The sequence below is a fragment of the Oncorhynchus masou genome, chromosome 10 (assembly GCF_036934945.1).
Source record: "Oncorhynchus masou masou isolate Uvic2021 chromosome 10, UVic_Omas_1.1, whole genome shotgun sequence".
Lineage (NCBI taxonomy): Eukaryota > Metazoa > Chordata > Actinopteri > Salmoniformes > Salmonidae > Oncorhynchus > Oncorhynchus masou.
The window spans coordinates 899906-923144 of NC_088221.1; the positions used below are offsets into that span (position 1 = coordinate 899906).

General features: G+C 39.5%; 1 protein-coding gene across 2 annotated transcripts in view; it reads left to right on the forward strand.

Annotated features, from left to right (window-relative positions):
* Nucleotides 1-23239, forward strand: part of tbc1d4 (TBC1 domain family, member 4) — a 153942-nt gene that overhangs the window by 1716 nt on the left and 128987 nt on the right. The gene's annotated exons all lie outside the window — the stretch shown is intronic.

Here is a 23239-nt window from a genome sequence, read left to right on the forward strand (position 1 = left end):
TTCCTCAAACACACTCTTTAGAATCATCGGATCGCCCAATAAAGACAGGCCTATATTGATTGGTAAATAAAAACATAATTTTGCAGTTGGTATTAAGTATTTAGTCCATTGTGGAGTTGGGATAAAATTTGCCCAGTAATGGACTAAAGGAGCCTAACTCCTTATAGTCTAAGGACCTTACATCCTCTGTTTAAAGGCAAAGTGTCTCAAATCAAATTTTTTCAAAGCCAAAAGAGCCAAATAATCTATTTAAATGTGAATCGATTCTCAATTCCTATACGCTTCTAGAAACAACCCCTCTGCTTTCATATCGTATAAAAAATAATTTCACAAATGCAACATACACATGTATTGTGCATTGTTTTAACATAGTTGCAGTCTTCCGTTTACACACAGGGTTTTGGAGACACCAATAGATAATTAGCACAGGTAGTCCACTCTGTCTGTTTTCTGTAAACAAACAGTGTAAAATTGAAATATGGGTGTGTGGGAACTGTAGCTGTAAAAGGTGTGCATCAATTTAATTTTGTTTTGTTTTTTGAAAATTGTATTCCTTGCTGATATGAAAAATAATGTCCTTATGCTTCCAAAACCGTACTGCAAGCAATGAGTGTTAATGTTCAGACCGAGCGTCAGTGTTAACAGCACTCCCCAGTACAGAAGACGCCTTCCTCCAATGACTCTTATGTGTAATGTCATGGAACTGAGAGTCATGATCAAGGGCTAGGATAGAATAGGAAACCTGTATTTAAATATAGGCTAAAATAATCCAGATCAGGGCTGTATCCGTATGATTCAGGGGATCAAACATTTGTCAGACTGTGTTTGACAAGGGATTCATAGGCCCAATATTCTCTATTGCCGTGTGTGCCTCCCATGCCCTGGCTTGTGCTTCATGTTTACACTTGAGTCACGTGGTATGGGGTAGCCGGCCAAGAATTCTGAACTCCAAGATACTGGATGGCGCGAGGCAATGAGTTTTGGCAGAGTGTAGCCTACCTTCGACTTCATCGATACTTGTAAAAATGTCCATTCTTTCATGCATAACTTGTATCAATGTTTGTCCTGTGTCGCTGCATTATTTTCTTTGTGTGCTGCAACCCGCTAGCTTCGGGAAACAGTGCAGCGTTTAATGTTAGCTTGTGGGATCAGGCGGCTTTGCGAGGCTAGCAATCCATATTTTTTTAGTAACTTCATTCTATGTGACCTCTGTCAAATTGTGCATACAATGATGGGGTTGCTGACATCTCCCTTGGCGGAGGTCGCATAAACTGTTATTTTTACGAACTACGGATTGCAGCACCCAAAGAAAACAACTTGCAGCACAAGGCAAGGCAACATGAGCAGCATTCCCCAGTTTAGCTTGCTAGGGTTGATGTTATGCAGGTTAAACAGGCTGGGTAGAAACGTGCCAGATGGACCATGAGGAACTCACCTTCCCCCACAACGACTAGGCTGTGTTCCTCTGGCTAGCTACCTCTCTGCACTTATCGGATTGCCATTACCACACACACACAACTTTTATTTTTCTTTGTAGGAATGATTGATCACTGTGTTTCTGAAGTGCTTTGTTTTGATATGTACTCTACACCTGGAACAGCTAGGCCTATGCATGGCGTGTTGCTCACTGCATAGGAGAAGACATGCCCAGGCCACAGTTACCTTAGGAAAAAAAAAAAAGTGGAGTTTATTTTAGGACACTGAATTTAAGTGCTGTTTTGCAGGACAAAGAAGGATTAGGAGACACACACAAGCTCCAATAGATATTCTGAGAATATGCTTGTTATAGAAATTGCTTGTAGACAGATTTTGTCAAGCTTGAGCTTAACGTTCTTCTGTATCTATCAGACTTAGACAAGTTAAGGGGATGTCATGGTACGTTTCAGAAGAAAGAGTTCCCTGACAAAAGGATGATTCATTATGAACAATAGCACAGAGTGGATATGCATGAACGTGTGCTGGCCTAAGGTGCATTTTCTCTGGTTGTTGCGTTCTCTCTAATATGGTGCATCTATTCTCTAATTGTGTAATGTGTTAGCTTGATCACGTTAGATGGCTTTAGAGCGGTTTTTATTTGGTAGCCTAATTGAATGTTAGCTAGATTAGTGTCTTTTTAGTCTAAACGCTCATTATCATCTGACAGCACAGATTGAATTCAGTTAGTGCATATGTGCATTCAGTGTCTTAGATCAGTCAGAAAATGTTCATAAAATGACAACGTAATAACTTAGTTACTTATAGACAACGCTGAATGCCACAGCATCACAAATAGCACAACAATACAATATGCAGGCCTTATAGTTGCTATGACACTTAACTTGGCTAGGAGTCCAGTCGAGTTCTCGCAGCTGGCAGATTGGCACTGACACACCCCTCTCATGCCAACCTGTTCTGAGAAATGTTGTATTGGTCACTGGGTGAATAAATAAAGAATGCCTGCATTCAGCGCATGGTGGCCCCATGTGCTATAATTAACCTTCTGCACCACCACCTGTAGGTAAAATGTTGAAGCAATGACTATTTCAGCCAAAACAGTGGCCTCATTTGAATATATTTGAAAATGCATCCTTCCGTCGTACTTTGAGGTAGCTTAATCACTGATCAGACATGACATGATAGGCTTCCACTGTGTTTCTGTCACCATTCTCACAGCTATCAAATCATGTTGTATCAGGGATTTCTTCAAGGGTGGGAAGAAGCAAGGATGCATTTTATGCTATTCAAACAGGTTCAAAGTTAGTTGGGCAGTATCCAGATTTGCATAACGTTTTAGTTTCATACCAGGGCATACAGTATTACTGGAAGTGCACACAATGGGCGCCATTTCTTTTTTTTGTATCCACAAAACTATTTAGGCTTCATTAATCTTGATCCAGGAGGGACTTGATTATCTTTGCTGTGACCAATAATCTTGATCTTGTCATTTAGCTAGCAAGTTAGCAAACCAAATGCATAGCTGTAGCCCTGGGCTGGATATAATTTATTTGGCACATCTTATATAGTTAAAGGGATTCTTTTGGATTTTCTCCAGAGTCAGGTTAACTTGTGGATACCATTTCTATGTGTCTGTACCCAATATGCAGGAAGTTAGAGGTAGTTTTGTGAGCCAATGCTAAATAGCTACCCAGAGACCTTTTGTCATTGCGCTAATGCTAGTTAGCAACTTCCTTCAAACGGCACGCAGAGATATAAAAATGGTATTTACAACTTCATCTGACTCTGGATAAGTAGATAAAGGACCACATTGCCAAAATCCCGAAGTATCCATTATAGTTATAAGCAGTGGCGTAGTATGCAGTCCCCGCAAAGTTGTTTTGAAAATCATACCATTTGTATGACTAAATATCCCGGTATACGGTATATTGATCATTCTACAATAATGGTGACTTTCTGACCAGCCAATTTAAAAAAATGTATAATAACTTTTTTGTCAGATTAAAGTTAACAATGTAAATCAACATGAATGACAGCTTAATGTATTTCAATATTTTTACTACATAAAAAAAAACTTTTTCCTTTTTTTCACTACACTACCGTTCAAAGTTTGGGGTCACTAAGACAAGTCCTTTTTTGTCCATTTAAAGAAAAATAACATCACTGATTAGAAATACAATGTAGACATTGTTAATGTTGTAAATGACTTGTTGCTGGAACCTTTAAAAAAAAAATCTATCAGCAACCATCACTCCTGTGTTCCAATGGCACGTTGTGTTAGCTAATCCAAGTTTATCATTTTAAAGGCTAATTGATCATTAGAAAACCCTTTTGCAATTATGTTAGCACAGCTGAAAACTTTTGTCCTGATTTTAAAGAAGCAATATAATTGGCGTTCTTTATACTAGTTGGAGCATCAGCATTTGTGGGTTCGATTCCAGGCTCAAAATGGTCAGAAACAAAGAAATGTCTAATGAAACTCATCAGTCTATTCTTGTTCTGAGAAATGAAGGCTATTCCATGCGAGAAATTGCCAAGAAAAGGAAGATCTCGTACAACGCTGTGTACTACTCCCTTCACAGAACGGCACAAACGGGCTCTAACCAGAATAGAAAGAGTGGGAGGCCCCGGTGCACAATTGAGCAAAAGGACGAGTAAATTATTGTCTAGTTTGAGAAACAGATGCCTTACAAGTCCTCAACTGGCAGCTTCATTAAATAAACTCACCAAAAAAAGAAACGTCCTTTTTTCAGGACCTTGTCTTTCAAAGGTAATTCGTAAAAATCCAAATAACTTTGCAGATCTTCATTGTAAAAGGTTTAAACGCCATAAACAATGGAATGGTCTTTAAGACATGAACAGCTTACAGACGGTAGGCAATAAAGGTCATAGTTATGAAAACTTAAGACACTAAAGATGCCTTTCTACTGGCTCTGAAAAACACCAAAAGAAAGATGCCCAGGGTCCCTGCTCATCTGCGTGAATGTGCCTTAGGCATGCTGCAAGGAGGCATGAGGACTGCAGATGTGGCCAGGGCAATAAATTGCAATGTCCGTACTGTGAGACACCTAAGACTGCGCTACAGGGAGACCGGACAGCTTATCGTCCTTGCAGTGGCAGACCACGTGTAACATCTGCACAGGATCGGTCCATCCGAACATCACACCTGCAGGACAGGTACAGGATGGTAACAACTGCCCGAGTTACACCAGGAATACACAATCCCTCCATCAGTGCTCAGACTGTCCGCAATAGGCTGAGAGAGGCTGTACTGAGGGCCTGTTGTAAGGCAGGTCCTCACCAGATATCACCGGGAACAACGTTGCCTATGGGCACAAACCCACCGTCGCTGTTCCAGACAGGACTGGCAAAATGTGCTCTTCACTGACGAGTCGCGGTTTTGTCTCACCCAGGGGGGATGGTCGGATTTGTGTTTATCGTCAGGAACACCGAGACCTGTACTCTGGACCGGGATCGAGGTGGAGGGTCCGTCATGGTCTGCGGCGGTGTGTCACAGCATCATCGGACTGAGCTTGTTGTCATTGCAGGCACTCTCAACGCTGTGAATTAGAGGGAAGACCTCTTCCTCCCTCATGTGGTACCCTTCCTGACATGACCCCCCCAGCATGACAATGCCACCAGCCATACTGCTCGTTCTGTGTGTGATTTCCTGCAAGACAGGAATGTCAGTGTTCTGCCATGGCCAGGAAGAGCCCGGCTCTCAATCCCATTTAGCACGTCTGGGACTTGTTGGATCAGAGGGTGAGGGCTAGGGCCATTCCCCCCAGAAATGTCCGGGAACTTGCAGGTGCCTTGGTGGAAGAGTGGGGTAACATCTCACAGCAAGAACTGGCAAATCTGGTGCAGTCCATGAGGAGATGCACTGCAGTACTTAATGCAGCTGGTGGCCACACCGGATACTGACTGTTACTTTTGATTTTGGATAAAAGGGATCTTGAAGAAGGATGGCTCACTACATTTTTTAACACCATGCTCATACCCTGTGGACGACGCTTAATTGTAGCCAATATCCTCCAACAACAGGACAATGACCCAAAGCATAGCTCCAAACTATGCAAGAACTATTTAGGTAGGAAGCAGTCAGCTGGTTTTCTCTCTATAATGGAGTGGCCAGCACAGTCACCGGATCTTAACCCTATTGAGCTGTTGGGGGAGCAGCTTGACCGTGTGCTACGTAAGTGCCCATCAAGCCAATCCAACTTGTGGGAAGTGCTTCAGGAAGCATGGGGTGACATCTCTTGAGATTACCTCAACAAATTGACAACTAGAATGCCAAAGGTCTGCAAGGCTGTAATTGCTGCAAATGGAGGATTCTTTGACGAAAGCAAAGTTTGAAGGACACAATTATTCCATTTGAAAATCATTATTTATAACCTTGTCAACATATTGACTATTTCCTATTTATTTTGCAACTAATTTCATGTATATTTGCATGGAAAACGAGGACATTTCTAAGTGACCCCAAACTTTTGAACGGTAGTGTATGTTAATGACAATTTGGGCTTTCTGCAATGTAATTTGACTTTTAATTTGCATATAATCCGACAGAAGGTTGACAATAATATTAAATGTTTTTGGATTAGTCATTATTTGCTTGAATATTTTTTTAAAACATTTCTATAATTACACCAGTGACCAGTAACACATGACAAATCTTCAGACCTATTCTATTAAAACTATAAGGAACATTAACACTGGTGCCATTTGCAGAAATCTAGATTATTTAAGATGGCGGCCACAGTAGTTCAAACCACACTTCTTAAATTGTAAATAAATCACTTAATCATTTGATTTGATCAGTTATTTTAGTCAAGTTTCCTTTCCCCCTTACTACAAACTGTAACACCGGTGATACATCATCAGGCTTCGCATGAAATTACCAAATTAATAATTAAGTTGCTAACACATTATGTCAAAAGACTGTAAAGACAATCATACTACCAATTATCACCCTTTGGCGCTCAAATAGATTACAAATATTATGGACACGTTGGAACTGGTCGGTAAATGGAGGCTTAAAAACAATGACGTTTTATAAGATATATTTGAAAGAGGCTAAATCAAGCTAGTCGGTACTTTCTGGTATCCTTTTTCTACGGTGCCAAAAGTGAAAAAAGTACATATTGAATGCGATCAGACCATCAGCTTATAGCCCTCCATGTAACTATGACACACTTTCCACGAGGGCGGGGATATTGGAAATGTGATGAGTTTATTAACGGACAGTAAATTTATGAAAGCTAAGGCGTTACGTTTTTTTTTCATGTGTAATACAGGTTCAGTGTATCCACTTACAGTATAGGAGGCCTTATTAAGTGTGTTTTTATAGGCCATTCAATTAGAGGTCGACCGAGTTTTTTATTTAAATTTTTTTTTTTTAAATTATTATTATTTTAAATCGGAATGGCCGATTTGTTATTGTTAACATGTATTGCTCAGAATTGAATATTTAAGGGATTAGAAATGAATGGATTAGAAACAAAGGTATCAGTGTAAGCTGATTATTCAAGTTCTCTCTCACAATATTCAACTCTGAACGGTCTTATTTAGGACCTGGATAATTTCTCCAGTTATCTTGATTTAAAACCCAAATACAAAAGTTGCAGCAAAAAATTACAGTATGTCAGATCAAACAAAAAACCTACTTAACATTTGCATTCGTAAGGATTTGGCATCTAAAGGACACACTTTAATTGCTATATGGTCTCCCAGTTTAAAGATGGTGCAGTGATGTGCTTGGTGTGCACATTCCTGAAAAGTTGAATGCTCTTGCAACTATCGATTTTGATAAACTTTGTAGGATGTCCATCTATGGGGGAATTACACTGATTAATTCTCTAGTGATACCACAGTTTACATATCTATTTGTGGCTCTACCGACTCCAGGATAATGTTTTTTTTTCTTTCAACTTATAGGAACAAAAAATATTACATTTTATTTGGAATGGAAAACCCAATAAAAAAAATAAAAAAAAAAGTTAACCGGGTATATTTCATTATTAAATGAGTTTGGAGGGATAAAACTTAAATATCAAGGCATTAAACCTCTCTGTTAAAGCTTATATTATACCAAAACGATATCTAAATCCAAACTGGTTTCTAGTAGGCTAATAAGAGGGGCACATCCTCTGTTTTAAAATGGTGGGGCCTTTGCTCTTATACAGATTTAAAACTATGCATTTCCGGTGACAATGGAACCCTGTATAAAGTGTCCTAATTTTTAAATGAAGCTATACAGAGTTGGTTACAATTCCAAGTTTATCCTCCAGTAGAGGCATAATCTATATTACAGCAAATAATATGGCTAAACGCCAATGTACTGATGGAGGATAAACCCATTTTTCTTTTTTCAACAACGGGAGAATTGTCACCAATTAATCCATGTGTTTGCACAATAGGAAATTATAACCAACTCATTGCAGCTCTGCCACAGAAATGGCAATTAGGAATGAATTTATTTTTCTGCCACCAATTAAAAATTATAAATGGCTTAAAATTACTAAAACATTTTATGATTTATATCTGTTTCACTTACGGTCTAGAGGGTTTGCAACTATGCCACAGAAAATTCAAGATTGTTGGGAACAGATTTCCAATGTCCCAATACCATGGTTTATGAACTGATATACAAAACAACAATTGATGCTACAAAAATAATGCTCAGTGTATAGGGTATTGAATAGTCAGACCGGTGCAGACTCTGTCATGTGGAACCAGAATCAATAGAGCATCTCTTTTGGTACTGTCCATAGGTGGCTTGTTTTTGGAGTCTGGTCCAGGAATGGCTGTTATGCCATAATATCAGGTTGCAGTTGGACCTGCAAACCGTATTACTGGGGGATGTGAAGGACCACAGTTAATAAGAAATATCATTGTGCTCTTGGGAAAAATGTGCATTTTTTGGGGGGGCAATTTCAGAAGAAATGTTGCAGATTGGGAGGTTCAAGTCCCCAGTGAGACACCATGGGAGAATGGAAGGATGTTTTACTAGAGGAAATGGCAGAATTATATTTTTTGCGGAAAGATGTGTGGCTGTCTGAAGGGTGGAATTGATGAGTGTTGGAATAATTATATACACAAATGTACAGTATAAATGTTTGAGGTCCTCCAATCAGGAGTGGGAATATTATATATTTTGCGTTTCTCTTTTTATGTCTTGTGGTTTGGTTTCATGCTGTGAGTGCGCTCGCTTCCATGCCTGCCCGGGTATCGGGCGGGCATTGGCCGCCCTTGGAAGATACCTTTGGGCCGGGGGTAGTGCTTTGCCGGCGTGTCAGGGCGGGTAGCGGTGCGCGCAGCCATTTATATTGTCTGTGTATGTATTGTTATTTTGCTTAGTTTTTTTTAAATGAAGAAAAGAAACACAGGAAGAAAGCGTGCAGACTCATTGTGCTTTTCAAAACAGCCCCGCCTCCATGAACCTTTGACACAGTAAGAAGTTGGCAAGGATGTTGCAGTTGGTTTTTGGTGGTTTTTACAATAGTGGAACACTAGTGACTTGAAATTGAGGGACAGCTATTCCCTGCAAATGATTTATAATATTTAGTTTAAGTAATCCACTAAATAACTAAAACTTTCCTTTGTATTCTGACATATTTTTTTTTTTAAACTCAATGTCACTAGTCATAACCCGATGGACAAGCCATTTTCATGGTATTATTATTATTATTTTTTTTTACAATATAACTGTCCTACATATGTTTTATTAACAATAAAACACAAATTAAAACATTTTGTGTCATTATCCAACATTTTTGAATTATTATCTTGGTGTTTAAGTATGGGGACAGGAAAGCCACCATTTACATAGAATGACCCCTATACGGTATATTCCCCTGAGCGTAGTCAAAGTATGTGTAGGCTCATTAAAGGAATACTCCAGTATTTTGGCAATGAGAGTCAGATGAACTCGTGCGGTTTGAGGGAAGTTGTTAACTAGTGTTAGCTCAATTGCTAACTAGCGTTAGGGCAATTATCGGAAGGCTATGGTAACTGCTAGCATGCTAGTGGATACCATATACTTACAGGCATTGCGCCGATGCCAGTTAACGTTGGCTCGCAAAAAGACTTAATACTGGATGCAGAGGCAACCTAAAAATGGTATCAATGAGTTAATCTGACTCTGGGGAAGTAGATAAAAGGCTTCATTGCCAACATCCCAAAGTATCCCTTTAAAGCTAATTAAAGCATGCTGGAGCGGCATGTACTAAATAACAGGCTCTCTGTTTCTTTACTCAACATAGATCTATTATTGGCCCGGCAGCAACAGTGTGTTAATCAGGGATGTGCACACATCTCTTGTTCATTCTTGGACTACTGGGTGACCCTTAGCATGGAATCCACCTTCTGCTGTGTCCCTGGGTCTGTTCTATTCTTTTTCTGAGCCAGTCAACTCAAGGTCCCGGTGACACCTGGGCTGCCTAGTTTAGTCCCCCAAGTCAAATGTGAGGAGGTTGGTGCTAAAACCACTGACCCAGAATGGCTGAGGTCATCATAATGTGACTAAATTGTGACTAACAATGTAGGCTATTGTGTGTAGATTGCTAGTCAAAGTAGATTGCTGAGGATTTTTATTTAATCAATTTTATAATAAGGCTCTAATGTAACAAAGTGGAAAAAGTCCATGGGTCTAAATACCTTCTGAAAACACTATGTATGTATGCATACAGTACCAGTCAAATTTGAACAAACCTAATCATTCAAGTTTTTTTTAATTAAAAAAATATTTTCTACATTGTAGAATAATAGTGAAGACATCAAAACTATGAAATAACACATGGGCTCATGTTCTAACCAAAAAAGTGTTAAACAAATCTAAATATATTTGAGATTCTTCAAAGTAGCCACTCTGCCCTGATGACAGCTTCTGCCTCTGCAGTCCAACTCATCCAAAACTATCTATTGGGTTGAAGTCTAGTGATTTGTGGAGGCCAAGTCATCTGATGCAGCATTCCATCACTCTCCTTCTTGGTCAAATAGCCCTTACACAGCCTGGAGGTGTGTTGGGTCATTGCCTGTTGAAAACAAATGATGGTCTCATTAAGCGCAAACCAAATGGGATGGCGTATCCCTGCAGAATGCTGTGGTAGCCATGCTGGTTAAGTGTACCCTGAATTCTAAATAGATCACTACAGTGACACCAGCAAAGTCTCTCAGTGTTTTGTGTGTAAAGGACAAATGCGGCCATTGTTTCTCTCTCCTACTAAGAAGCCACCAGTCCCAGTTGATATATTATCTAATAGATATTTGAAAAACACCTTGAGGTTTGATTATAAACCACGTTTGCCATGTTTCTGTCGATATTATGTGGCTAATTTGGAATACTTTTTGGCGTTCTAGTGACCGCAATTTCCGGTTGATTTCTCAGCCAAATGTGAAGAACAAACAGAGCTATTTCGCCTACAAAAATTATCTTTTTGGAAAAAAGGAACATTTGCTGTCTAACTGGGAGTCTTGTGAGTGAAAACATCCGATGCTCATCAAAGGTAAACAATTTAATTTGATTGCTTTTCTGATTTTCTTGACCAGGTTGCCTGCTGCTAGCTAGTCATAATGCTATGCTATGCTATCGATAAACTTACACAAATACTTGTCTTGCTTTTGTGATTTCATGAATAGGAATATTTTCTTGTAATATTTATATCCGTTGCGTTATGCTAATTACTGTCAGTTGTTGATTCCGCTCCCGGACCCGGGATGGGTAGTATCAAGTTAATATTGCCTGCTAACCTGGATTTCTTTTTGCTAAATATGCAGGTTTAAAAATATATACTTCTGTGTATTGATTTTAAGAAAGGCATTGATGTTTATGGTTAGGTACACGTTGGAGCAACAGCCCTTTTTTGCGAATGCGCACTGCATCGATTATATGCAACGCAGGACACGCTAGATAACTACACATGGCTGATGATATTAATAGTTTAACTAGTGATTCTGATTGTTTTTTTAAGATAAGTTTCATGCTAGCTAGCAACTTACCCTGGCTTCTTCCTGCATTCGTGTAACAGGCAGGCTCCTTCCTCATGAGGCAGGTGGTTAGAGCGTTGGACTAGTTAACCGTAAGGTTGCAAGATTGAATCCCTGAGCTGACAAGGTACAAATCTGTCGTTCTGCCCCTGAACAGGCAGTTAACCCAACGTTCCTAGGCTGTCATTGAAAATATGAATGTGTTCTTAACTGACTTGCCTAGTTAAGGGTGTAAAAAAAAAAAATCGGTGTCCAAAATTACCGATTTCCGATTGTTATGAAAACTTGAAATCGGCCCTAATTAATCGGCCATTCCGATGAATCGGTCGACCTCTAGTCTCAACGTCAACAGTGAAGAGGCGTCTCCGGGATTCTGTTCCTCTGTCCAGTGTCTTTTTTTTCCCCACCCCATCTTAATCTTTTATTTTTATTGGCCAGTCTGAGATATGGCTTTTTCTTTGCAACTCTGCCTAGAAGGCCAGCGTCCCGGAGTCGCTTCTTCACTGTTGACGTTGAGATCCCCCACCAAATTTCACAGTGGGTGCGAGACCTGGAGAGGCCTACAAGCCAGTGTCTCGCACCCACTGACATTTGGTGTAGGATCAGTGATGATCTGCGGGTGTTTCAGCAAGGCTGGAATGGGGCAGATTTGTTTTTGAATCGCATTAATCGAGCCACGTACAAGGTTGTCCTGGAAGAAAACGCTTCCTTCTGCCAATGTTCCCCAACTCTGAGGATTGCTTTTCCAGCAGGTCAATCAAGGTGTGGATGGAGGACCACCATATCAAGACCCAGTCATGGCCAGCCCAGTCCAACGCTCTAACCACTAGGGCAGCCTAGTGGTTTGAGCGTTGGACTAGTAACCGGAAGGTTGAAATTTCAAATCCCCGAACTGACAAGGTACAAAGCCTGTCGTTCTGCCCCTGAACAGGCAGTTAACCCACTCTTCCTAGGCCGTCATTGAAAATAAGAATTTGTTCTTAACTGACTTGCCAAGTTAATTAAATAAATTTTTATTTTATTTTTACCTTTATTTAACCAGGCAAGTCAGTTAAGAACAAATTCTTATTTTCAATGACGGCCTGGGAACAGTGGGTTAACTGCCTGTTCAGGGGCAGAACAACAGATTTGTAACTTGTCAGCTTGGGGGTTTGAACTTGCAACCTTCCGATTACTAGTCCAACGCTCTAACCACTAGGCTACCCTGCCGCCCGAGTGATTTGGTGTAAAAAAATAATAAAATGAATCTCCAGACCTGAACCCCATTGAAAACCTCTGGAATGTGATCAAGAGGAAGCTGGATGTTCACAAGCCATCAATCAAAGCCGAGCTTCTTGAATTTTTGCGCCAGGAGTGGCATAGGTCACCCAACATCAATGTGAAAGACTGGTGGAGGGCATGCCAAGACGCATGAAAGCTGTGATTTGAAAATCAGGTTTATTCCACCAAATATTGATTTCTGTACTCTTTCTAAATTTAAACATTAGTATTGTGCTTTTTATAAATGAATATTAACTTATTTTCTTTGCATTAATTGAGGTCTGACAACACTGCATATTTTTTGTTATTTTGCCCAGTTGTCATTTTCTGTAAATAAATGCTCTAAATAACTGGTTCTCAATCCTGGTCCCGGGGACCCAAATAGGTGCACATTTCTGTTTTTGCCCTCGTCATCAACGCCTTTTGATGAGTTTATGATTTGAATCGGCTGTGTAGTGCTTGGGCAAAAACAAAAATGTGCACCTATTTGGGTGAAAACATTTTCACTTGGGAGAAATGTTGTCAGTAGTTTATAGAATAAAACAAAAAAATGCAAATTTTATTCAAACACATCCCTATACATACTAAAACCAGAGAAACTGATAATTTTGCAGTGGTCTCTTCATTTTTTCCAAAGCTTTATATGTGAAGACCAACATAATCAATACAGATTTTTTTAAATTTATTAAAAAAACAAAAAAAACATTAACTTGAGAAAAAAATGTGTAGTCGGTCGTATATAGTGCCTTCGGAATATAATTATTGTTGGTTCACTGGCCTCAATGTAATACTCCATAATGTCAAAGACGAATTATGATATTAGAAATGTTTACAAACAAATTAAAAATGGAATGTCTTGAGTCAATAAGTATTCAACTCCTTTGTTATGGCAAGCTTAAATAAGTTCAGGAGTTGCTTTTACAAGTCACAATAAATTCCATGGACTCATTATGTGTGCAATAATAGTGTTTAACATGATTTTGAATGACTACCTCATCTCTGTACCCCACAAACAATTATCTGTAAGGTCCCTCAGTTGAGCAGTGAATTTCAAACACAGATTCAACCACAAAGACCAGGAAGCTTTTCCAATGCCCCGCATAGAAGTGTAAAGAAAAAAGCAGACGTTGAATATCCGTTGGTGAAGGTATGAATTATACTTTGGATGGCGCGTCAATGCACCCAGTGACTACACAGATGCTGGCGTCCTTCCTCACTCCATTCTTCATATTCTCAAGCATAGTGTTGGCTGCATCATGTTATGGGTATGCTTGTAAACGTTATGGACTGGGAAGTTTTCCAGGAAAAATAACCATTCATTTAGCTGTCAATAATTCTACTGTTGTAACTAGGGTTGGGCGATATCTAGATATTCATAGCGTCCTATCGTCCTTCTCTCACACTGGGTTTTATGTCATTACCGGCTTAGTACACACGGGTTGGCACAAAAAACGCAAAGCCCATTGGGTATCTATTACCAGAATGCTACTAAAATTAGCACAAATAATAGTGGATTTCTAATGGAGGCTGCTTGCTGAATATGTTAACGAGCGCAATTTGAAAATAAACTAATTGCAAAGACAGGCAGCCCCGCTCCTAAAGTTATACATATATACAGTTTAAGTCAAGTTTACATACACTTAGGTTGGAGTCATTAAAACTAGTTTTTCAACCACTCCACACATTTCTTGTGAACAAACTATATAGTTTTGGCAAGTCGTTTAGGACATGTACTTTCGTGCATGACAGATTTGCAGACAGATTATATTTCTTGTAATTCTCTGTATCACAATTCCAGTGGGTCAGAAGTTTAGATACACTAAATTGACTGTGCCTTTTAAACAGCTTGGAAAATTCTATAAAATTATGTCATGGCTTTAGAAGCTTCTGATAGGATAATTGACATCATTTTAGTCAATTGGACATGTACCTGTGGATGTTTTTCAATGCCTACTTCCAAACTCGGTGCCTCTTTTACTTAACATAATGGGAAAATCAAAAGAAATCAGCCAAGACTTCAGAAAAACAATTGTAGACCTCCACAAGTCTGGTTCATCCTTGGGAACAATTTCCAAATGCCTGAAGGTATCATGTTCATCTGTACAAACAATATTACACAAGTATAAACACCATGGGACCACGCAGCCATCATACCGCTCAGGAAGGAGACGAGTTCTGTCTCCTAGAGATGAACGTTCTTTGGTGCGAAAAGGGCAAAACAATCCAAGAACAGCCAAGGACCCTGTGAAGATGCTGGAGGAAACGGGTACAAAAGTATCTATATCCACAGTAAAACGAGTCCTATATCGACATAACCTGATTGGCTGCTCAGCAATGGGGGAGGCTTGCAAGCTGAAGAACACCATCCCAACCGTGAAGCACGGGGGTGGCAGCATCACGTTGTGGGTGTGCTTTGCTGTAGGAGGGACTGGTGCACTTCACAAAATAGATGGCATCATGAGGAGGGGAAATTATGGGCATATATTGAAGCAACATCTCAAGACATCAGTCAGAATGTTAAAGCTTGGTCAGAAATGGGTCTTCCAAATGGACAAGCATACTTCAAAGTTGTGGCAAAATGGCTTAAGGACAACAAAGTCAAGGTATTGGAGTGACCATCACAAAGCCCTGACCTCAATCCTATAGAACATTTGTGGGCAGAACTGAACAAGCGTGTGCGAGCAAGGAGGCCTACAATCCTTACTTAGTTACACCAGCTCTGTCAGGAGGAATGGGCCAAAATTCACCCAATTGTTTGTGGAAGGCTTCCCGAAACGTTTGACCAAAGTTAAACAATTTAAAGGCAATGCTACCAAATACTAATTGAGTGTATGTAAACTTCTGACCCACTGGGAATGTGATATAAGAAATAAATGCTGAAATAAATCTTTCTCTGCATTTATTCTGACATTTCACATTCTTAAAATAAGTGGTGATCCTAACTAACCCAAGACAGGGAATTTTTATTCTGATTAAACGTCAGGAATTGTGAAACTGAGTTTAAATGTATTTGGCTCAGGTGCATGTGATCTTCGACTTCAACTGTATGTAGTAGAAGGCAATTGGTGAGAAGAAGCCTACATAACCAACCCATAAAGTAAACATTTGAACATCCATATATGGCCAGCTATGTAAACTTAAACATTGATTTATCCTGCAATAGATGTTGTTCAATTGGTAACATACATTTTTGTTGTCTTCTAATGCCTCTTAAGGGGAAAGTATTCTAAAAATAATGTATTGTAATCAGATTGTTACTGAGTTTGGGTAATCCAAAAGTTACGTTACAGATTACAATTTTGGACAGGTAACTGTAACAGGTTACATTTAGGAAGTATTATTATTATATTATAATACATACAAATACATATAATACATTAAATCTGTAGCAGTAGTGCCACAGTACTGCCCCTCGCGGGTGGTGGTAACCTAACTTTTCCTTCCAGATCAATAATGCGAGTTGGGTTTGCACTGATTGTAAGGATAATTCCAGATTAAATCGAACGTTCATGTCCTCTTCCAATTTCTTGATAGCTGCTAATCTGCTAGTTGTTGAAGGCTCCAGGGGTTCAGGCACTTTGCCGTCTTTCTTACCTGGTTGTTTTTGGATGAATTAGTCTCCCCTTGGCCGTGTTTCTCATAGTCGGAGAAGCGTCTACTCCATGTGGTGCTCTCTAGCGCCCCCCCTTTTGGACACATATTTAACCACTTATTTTTGTTTCCACAATACTACCTCCGTACTTCCATTCATTTGTATTGGTTACCGTCAGACGAGTCCAGTGAGTCTCATCTTTCTGTAGGCTCATCTTCCAGACGTGACAGACGTTTTCGTTAGAAAGATTTTTGTAATGTCTCATGGTCTGACAAACACCACTGTAGCTCGGCCACCTTCCACCGCAGATGCAGGAGGCCTATATAGGCAGATGTGGTGGATTGACACGCAGCCCTTGTTAAAAAAACAAAAAACACACACACACGTCTCAAGCTTAAACTGATGGATTTTGATAGGGATTTGTGTTACTTATATTTACGCACAGGTGAATCAATAGTCTCTTAATAAAGGACTAAAGGTTGTATCCAATCCCTTCTCTTCCCTTGGCGCTACAGCCTACTGCTGCAGACGACTAAACCTAGGAAACAAGTGTCTCCACTTCACTGCCTGGGGATTGGGTTCACTGCAAATAATTAATTAAATTAAATGGTGGCACAGCGTTACTTTACCTATGAATAACAAACAGACTTTTAAATTGTTAAGCAGACGTCCTGTATCATGTTTTCTTTTATTGGCCTAGAGTTGCTAGACAAATCATGGCTTACCAAGGCCATATAGGCTAGCAGTGATTCCACCTCCCTCCCACAGAGCTATTTTGGGCTCAGAATTGCCTTGGCTTTTCAGCAAGACAAGGCTGTCAGCTAAGTTCATGTCAAAAAAGCTATCTCTGGATAATTTTGAAGCTCTTTGATTTGAAGTTCTTTGAACATCTTTATTAGAGGAAGGGTTGTGAAACTAGACACCAGGCAACATAGAGAATATTCCGTAGTCTCTCTAGACAGACAGGTTTGCCTCCCACAATGTACCACTGTTCCAGCGTACATGTCTGTACTTAGACCAACGTGGCAGAGAGCAAAGGGCAGAGCTCGGACGTGTGCCGGAAATCCGTCCAGAGCCCATCTGTTCATGTTATTTGTAAACATTCCTGGTAGCTAGCTAAATGGAGCTTGTGGAGGATATTTTAACTGTGTGTGTTTTGCAAGTGAGTAGTTTGCATGCGGCATTACAAGCTTACAACCACTTACTGCCTGTGGCAAAACATTTGCAGATCCATCTGGGTGCGCATTGTCTGCCTGTTTCCAATTTTTAAACCCTGACTACCCAAACTTGTGATTTGTTGGAAGAGTTGTCTGTCTGATGAGCACCCAGACCAGATTGGCCAAGACACAATCTGTTGCCCTAGGTCTGGGATTTCCTAGACCAGTGATCATAGATTAAACTGCGGGACGATTTTTAGTCTTGAGTGGATGGTAACATACTGTAAGGGTGTGTTCAGTCTCTGGTCTGTTACATGTAGAATAACCTGGCCTGTTCATCAAATTTTATATTCATGGCATCGATGTCGCTGGGATACAGAGGTCCAGTATCTTTGGGCTAATTTTGCGAGCACGGTGTAGCCTACTCCTCATTTTTGTCTCCTAATATGAAATTACACTAGACTACATGTAGCCTTTATTGATTCTACTTCTCAGACATAATGTAATGTGGCCCCTTGAAAATGCCTCAGCTATGTTTTTCCGTCTGTTAGTTGTTAGGCTACACTATAGATGTTTTAAATGCCAATACAAAATCTTCTCTGGAGATATGAACGGGCATTTTACTTGTCTGCAAAGGAATGTGGCTTCTGTTCAACTTAATAAAGAACATGTTTTCCCATCTCAAGAGGTTAAAAAGAAAATGACTAAGTGCCTTTTAATTGCCAAATAAAGTAAGATGTTTGACCGTAAGAGGGTTGATGATCGTAAATCAGCCATAACTCCCCAGGGGGAATGGAAGCTTCTTTTATGCAACATGGAGGGGCAATTGAATGCGAGCTTCACATTTTATTTTTGTTAAAACTTTACTTGACACCTAGTGTCATAACACATGTGTTCATATCCATGTCATAACAGCTGACATACATATCATGATCATATTATGACAAGTTATTTAGACCTGTTGTGACAGGCCTTATTTTATGGCTGGTTATGACACCTACATAAGTGTCAAAGCTAGAGGTCGACCGATTGATCGGAATGGCCGATTTTAATTAGGGCCGATTTCAAGTTTTCAAAACAATCGGAAATCGGTATTTTCGGGCACCGATTTGCCAATTTTAATAAATAAAATTTTATTATTTAAAAAAAAAAATAAAAAAAAATATTTATTTAACTAGGCAAGTCAGTTAAGAACACATTCTTATTTTCAGTGACGGCCTAGGAACGGTGGGTTAACTGCCTCGTTCAGGGGCAGAAAGACAGATTGTTACACAAATGCAGTAAGCCAAGGTAAGTTGCTAGCTAGCATTAAACTTATCTTATAAAAAACAATCAATCATAATCACTAGTGAACTACACATGGTTGATGATATTACTAGATATGTGCGTGTCCTGTGTTGCATATAATCTGACTGAGCATACAAGTATCTGACTGAGCGGTGGTAGGAAGAAGCAGGCACGTAAACATTCATTCAAACAGCATTTTGCCAGCAGCTCTTCGTTGTGCGTCAAGCATTGCGCTGTTTATGACTTCAAACCTATCAACTCCCGAGATGAGGCTGGTGTGACTGGAGTGAAATGGCTGGCTAGTTAGCGTGCGCTAATAGCGTTTCAAACTTCACTCGCCTTGGTGGTTGTTTCCCTTGCTCTGCATGGGTACTGCTGCTTCGATGTGGTGGCTGTTGTCGTTGTGTTCCTGGTTGGAACCCAGGTAGGAGCGAGGAGAGGGACGGAAGCTATACTGTTACACTGGCAATACTAAATTGCCTATAAGAACATCCAATAGTCAAAGGTTAATGAAATACAAATGGTATAGAGGGAAATAGTCCTATAATAACTACAACCTAAAACTTCTTACCTGGGAATATTGAAGACTCATGTTAAAAGGAACCACCAGTTTTCATATGTTCTTATGTTCTGAGCAAGGAACTGAAACGTTGGCTTTCTGACATGGCACATATTGCACTTTTACTTTCTTCTCCAACACTTTGTTTTTGCATTATTTAAACCAAATTGAATATTTTTCACTTTATTTGATGCTAAATTGATTTTATTGATGTATTATATTAAGTTAAAATAAGTGTTAATTCAGTATTGTTGTAATTGTCATTATTACAAATACATTTTTACATTGTCCGATTTAATCGCTATCGGCTTTTTTGGTCCTCCAGGCTTCACTGTAGCTCAATGTTTACATTTACATTTTAAGTCATTTAGCAGACGCTCTTATCCAGAGCGACTTACAAATTGGTGAATTCACCTTCTGACATCGTAGAACAAAAGTTACATGAATAACTCTAAATGAAGCATATAGGAATCGCTATTTCTTTGTTAACCGCTCAACACAGAATAACCGCATGTGCGCACTCCCTCAAATATCCTTTATTTTATTCAATTGTATTCTTCATACTATAAAACAATGCCACGGTATTCTAAGCAAGTCTTGTCTACTAAATGAACTAGTGTAGCCCACAGCCAAATGGCATAGCCACATCGCGGCCTAACATTAGGACAAAATCCCGAAGTATCCTTTTTATCTTATAAGCAGTGGCATAGTACGCACCCCCGCAAAGAGGAATTGAAAATCATACCATTGGTATGTCCAACAGACCAACTGCCCCTCTTATCGGAGTTAGAGCGATAGGGTGTGTGTAGCACTGCAGATACAGGGAGGTTTTGTTTGGTTTAGCGTTCATTCATTGCCACCTTAAAAAAGTAGGCCAATTTGTTTGACCTTGGGTTGTGTTTCTGAAAAGCAGAAGCTTTTTTTAAGAGCTGGCCATTCAGTCCCCATTACGCCTGTGCTGTTGTGTCTGGCAGATTTAAGGCGGAATGCTGTTATTGATCGAGAGTTATTTTGTTCACACCACTCCATTTCTTCTACGTAGGCTGCCAGATGGAATGCATTCACATTTTCCTAGAATTTCCAAAAGGATAGACAGCGTTGACTTGTATGCATCTGCATGGTGTAGTTTGGTTTAGTCTCTCTCCCTCTGCCCCCCCCCCCACACACCCTTCCCACTCTCTCTTCCCACTGGACTGGCTGCATCACCCGCTTGATATGGCAACTGCTTGGCATCCAACCAACAGAGGGCAGTGCGCACTGGGCCGAGCTCCCTGCTATCCAGGACCTCTCTACCAGGTGGTATCAGAAATGGGCACTAAAGTTGTCAGACTCCAGCCACCCAAGTCATAGACTGTTCTCTCTGCTACTACACTGCAAGAGGTACCGATGCACCAAGTCTGGAACCAACAGGACCCCGAACAGTTTTGACCCCCAAGCCATAATAGTGCTACATAGTTTGTCCGGGCAGCTACTTGATTATCTGTATGGCCCTGTTTTTCAAACTTTTTTTGACTCATCACATATGCTGCTGCTACTGTTTTGTTTATTATCTTTCCTGTTGCCTAGTAACTTTATTCTTAGTTATATGTACGTACAGTATCTACCTCCATTACCTCGTACCCCTGCACATTGACTCGGTACAGGTACCCAGTGTATATAATCAAGTTATTGTTACTCATTGTGTATTTATTATTACGTGTTATTACTTTTAATATGATCTTTTTCTCTGCATTGTTTGGAAGGACCCGAGTAAGCATGTCACTGTTCATCTACACCTGTTGTTTATCAAGCATGTGCTAAAAAAATGTTTTGTTTGATTTCCCTGAGCCCTTACACTGCATTTTCCAATGTTTTTTGGCATGATGCCTCTGCTTATTTTGCCTCCAGCTTTGTGTGACACAATAGAGGAAGAAGACCGTTGACTTCAGTCTCTCATTTGTTCCAAAGTCTGTTGTATTTTTCCAGGTCTCGAGCCTTGTGTATATAGCCTTGTATAGTTGTCCTGTTCAGGTTGCGTCTGTGAAAGCTGTTTCCTGGCTCACGGCCTAATTCTGGTTTGTCCCAGAATGATACATCTTGTTATTGTTCGTATTTTTATATTCTGTTTGTTCAACCTCATGCTTTTTCGGTGTGCAGATAAAGTATGGTACACTTGAGAAGCACTAGGCCTACATTTGGCCACAGTACAGGATCCTTTCAATTGCCTAGTGTTTTTAAACATACTTTTTCTGAAGTCTTCAAACTCTTGGAACAACATGACAAGAAAATGAATGATGGGGCCTGTTTGCAAGTATGTGTAAGTCTTCCAGAGAAGGTTTGGTAATGTAAAAAAAGGCCCTTTTCCTTGCTAAAGCATGAGGCTGTATAAACAGAATATAAAAAAAACACTTGAGCAATATATATATATATATATCACACATACACATACACATATACATATACTGCTCAAGTGTTTTTTTTTATATTCTGTTTATACAGCCTCATGCTTTAGCAAGGAAAAGGGCCTTTTATATATACTGTTTTCTATACTATTCTACTGTATCTTAGTCTGTTCTGCTCTGACATCGCTCTCCATATGTGTATATAGTCTCTTAATTCAGTCCTAAATGTATTGGGTATATGTTGTGTAATTTGTTAGATTACTACTTAGATGTTACTGCGTTGTCGTAGCTAGAAGCACTAGCATTTCGCTACACCCGCAATAACATCTGCTAATCACGTGTATGTGACCAATACCATTTGATTTGATGAATGACGTGAATGGATGATCGTTTCTCAAACACTGAGTCCTTTGCTGATGTGCAAAAGAAAGTGAATGAAAGATTCCAGCGAGGATACGGAGGTGAAACAGGTTGCCCATATTTTTAAGACCTGAGCTATTTAATGTGTTTTATTACATTTACTAGCGATTTAATTTATATGTTTAAGTCAAGTTAATCTGCTTATGGTGTGTGTGTGTTCTATGTTTTGTCACATTGTGGTTAGAATGAAGAATGTGAACTAAATGAGTAATGTAAATCCTATTCATAATGAATAGTCAGATGTGTGCTGCGAGCTTGTCATTTTCCTAACACACCTATTAGTCTATAGCTTTCGTATTTCGATGTATCTAATTTGGTTTTAACCTTCTGATTGAGGTTTTACATTGAATTAATAAGGTACCTCTTACAATAACATCCATTAATTTAGCCTCATTGTTTTTGTCTCCAGACAGTAGGCTATTATTTCTATCTCCTGTATGAAATCATTTGTGTCATAGTCAACATTTGGATGAAAATAAACCATGCCATGAATTAAGAACGATAACATTTTATTTTCGCAAATGCGACACAAATTGCTTTGAAAGAGCCTTCTAATATTTAGCTAATAAAATAGTGTCAGGAAAAAGTATGTGAACCCTTTGGAATTATCTGGATTTCTGCATAAATAGGTCATTAGATCTGATTTTCATCATCACTACAACAGAAACAGTCTGCTTAAACTAATAACACAAATTATTGTATTTTTCAGGTCTATATTGAATACATCATTTATACATTCACAGTGTAGGTTTGATAAAGTATGTGAACCCCTAGGCTGATGACCTCTCCAAAAGCTAATTGTAGTCGGGAGTCAGCTAACCTGGAGTCCCATCAATAAGATGAGATTGGAGATGTTGGTTAGAGCTGCCTTGCCCTATTAAAAAACACTCACAAAATGTGGGTTTGCTTTTCACAAGAAGCGTTGCCTGATGTGAACCATGCCTCAAACAAAATAGATCTCAGAAGACCCAAAATTAAGAATTGTCGACTTGCATTAAGCTGGAAAGGATTACGAAAGTATCTCTAAAAGCCTTGATGTTCATCAGTCCACGGTAAGACAAATTGTCTATAAATGGAGAAAGTTCAACACTGTACTCTCCCTAGGAGTGGCGGTCCTGCCAAGATGACTGCAAGAGCACAAAGCAGAATGCTCAATGAGGTT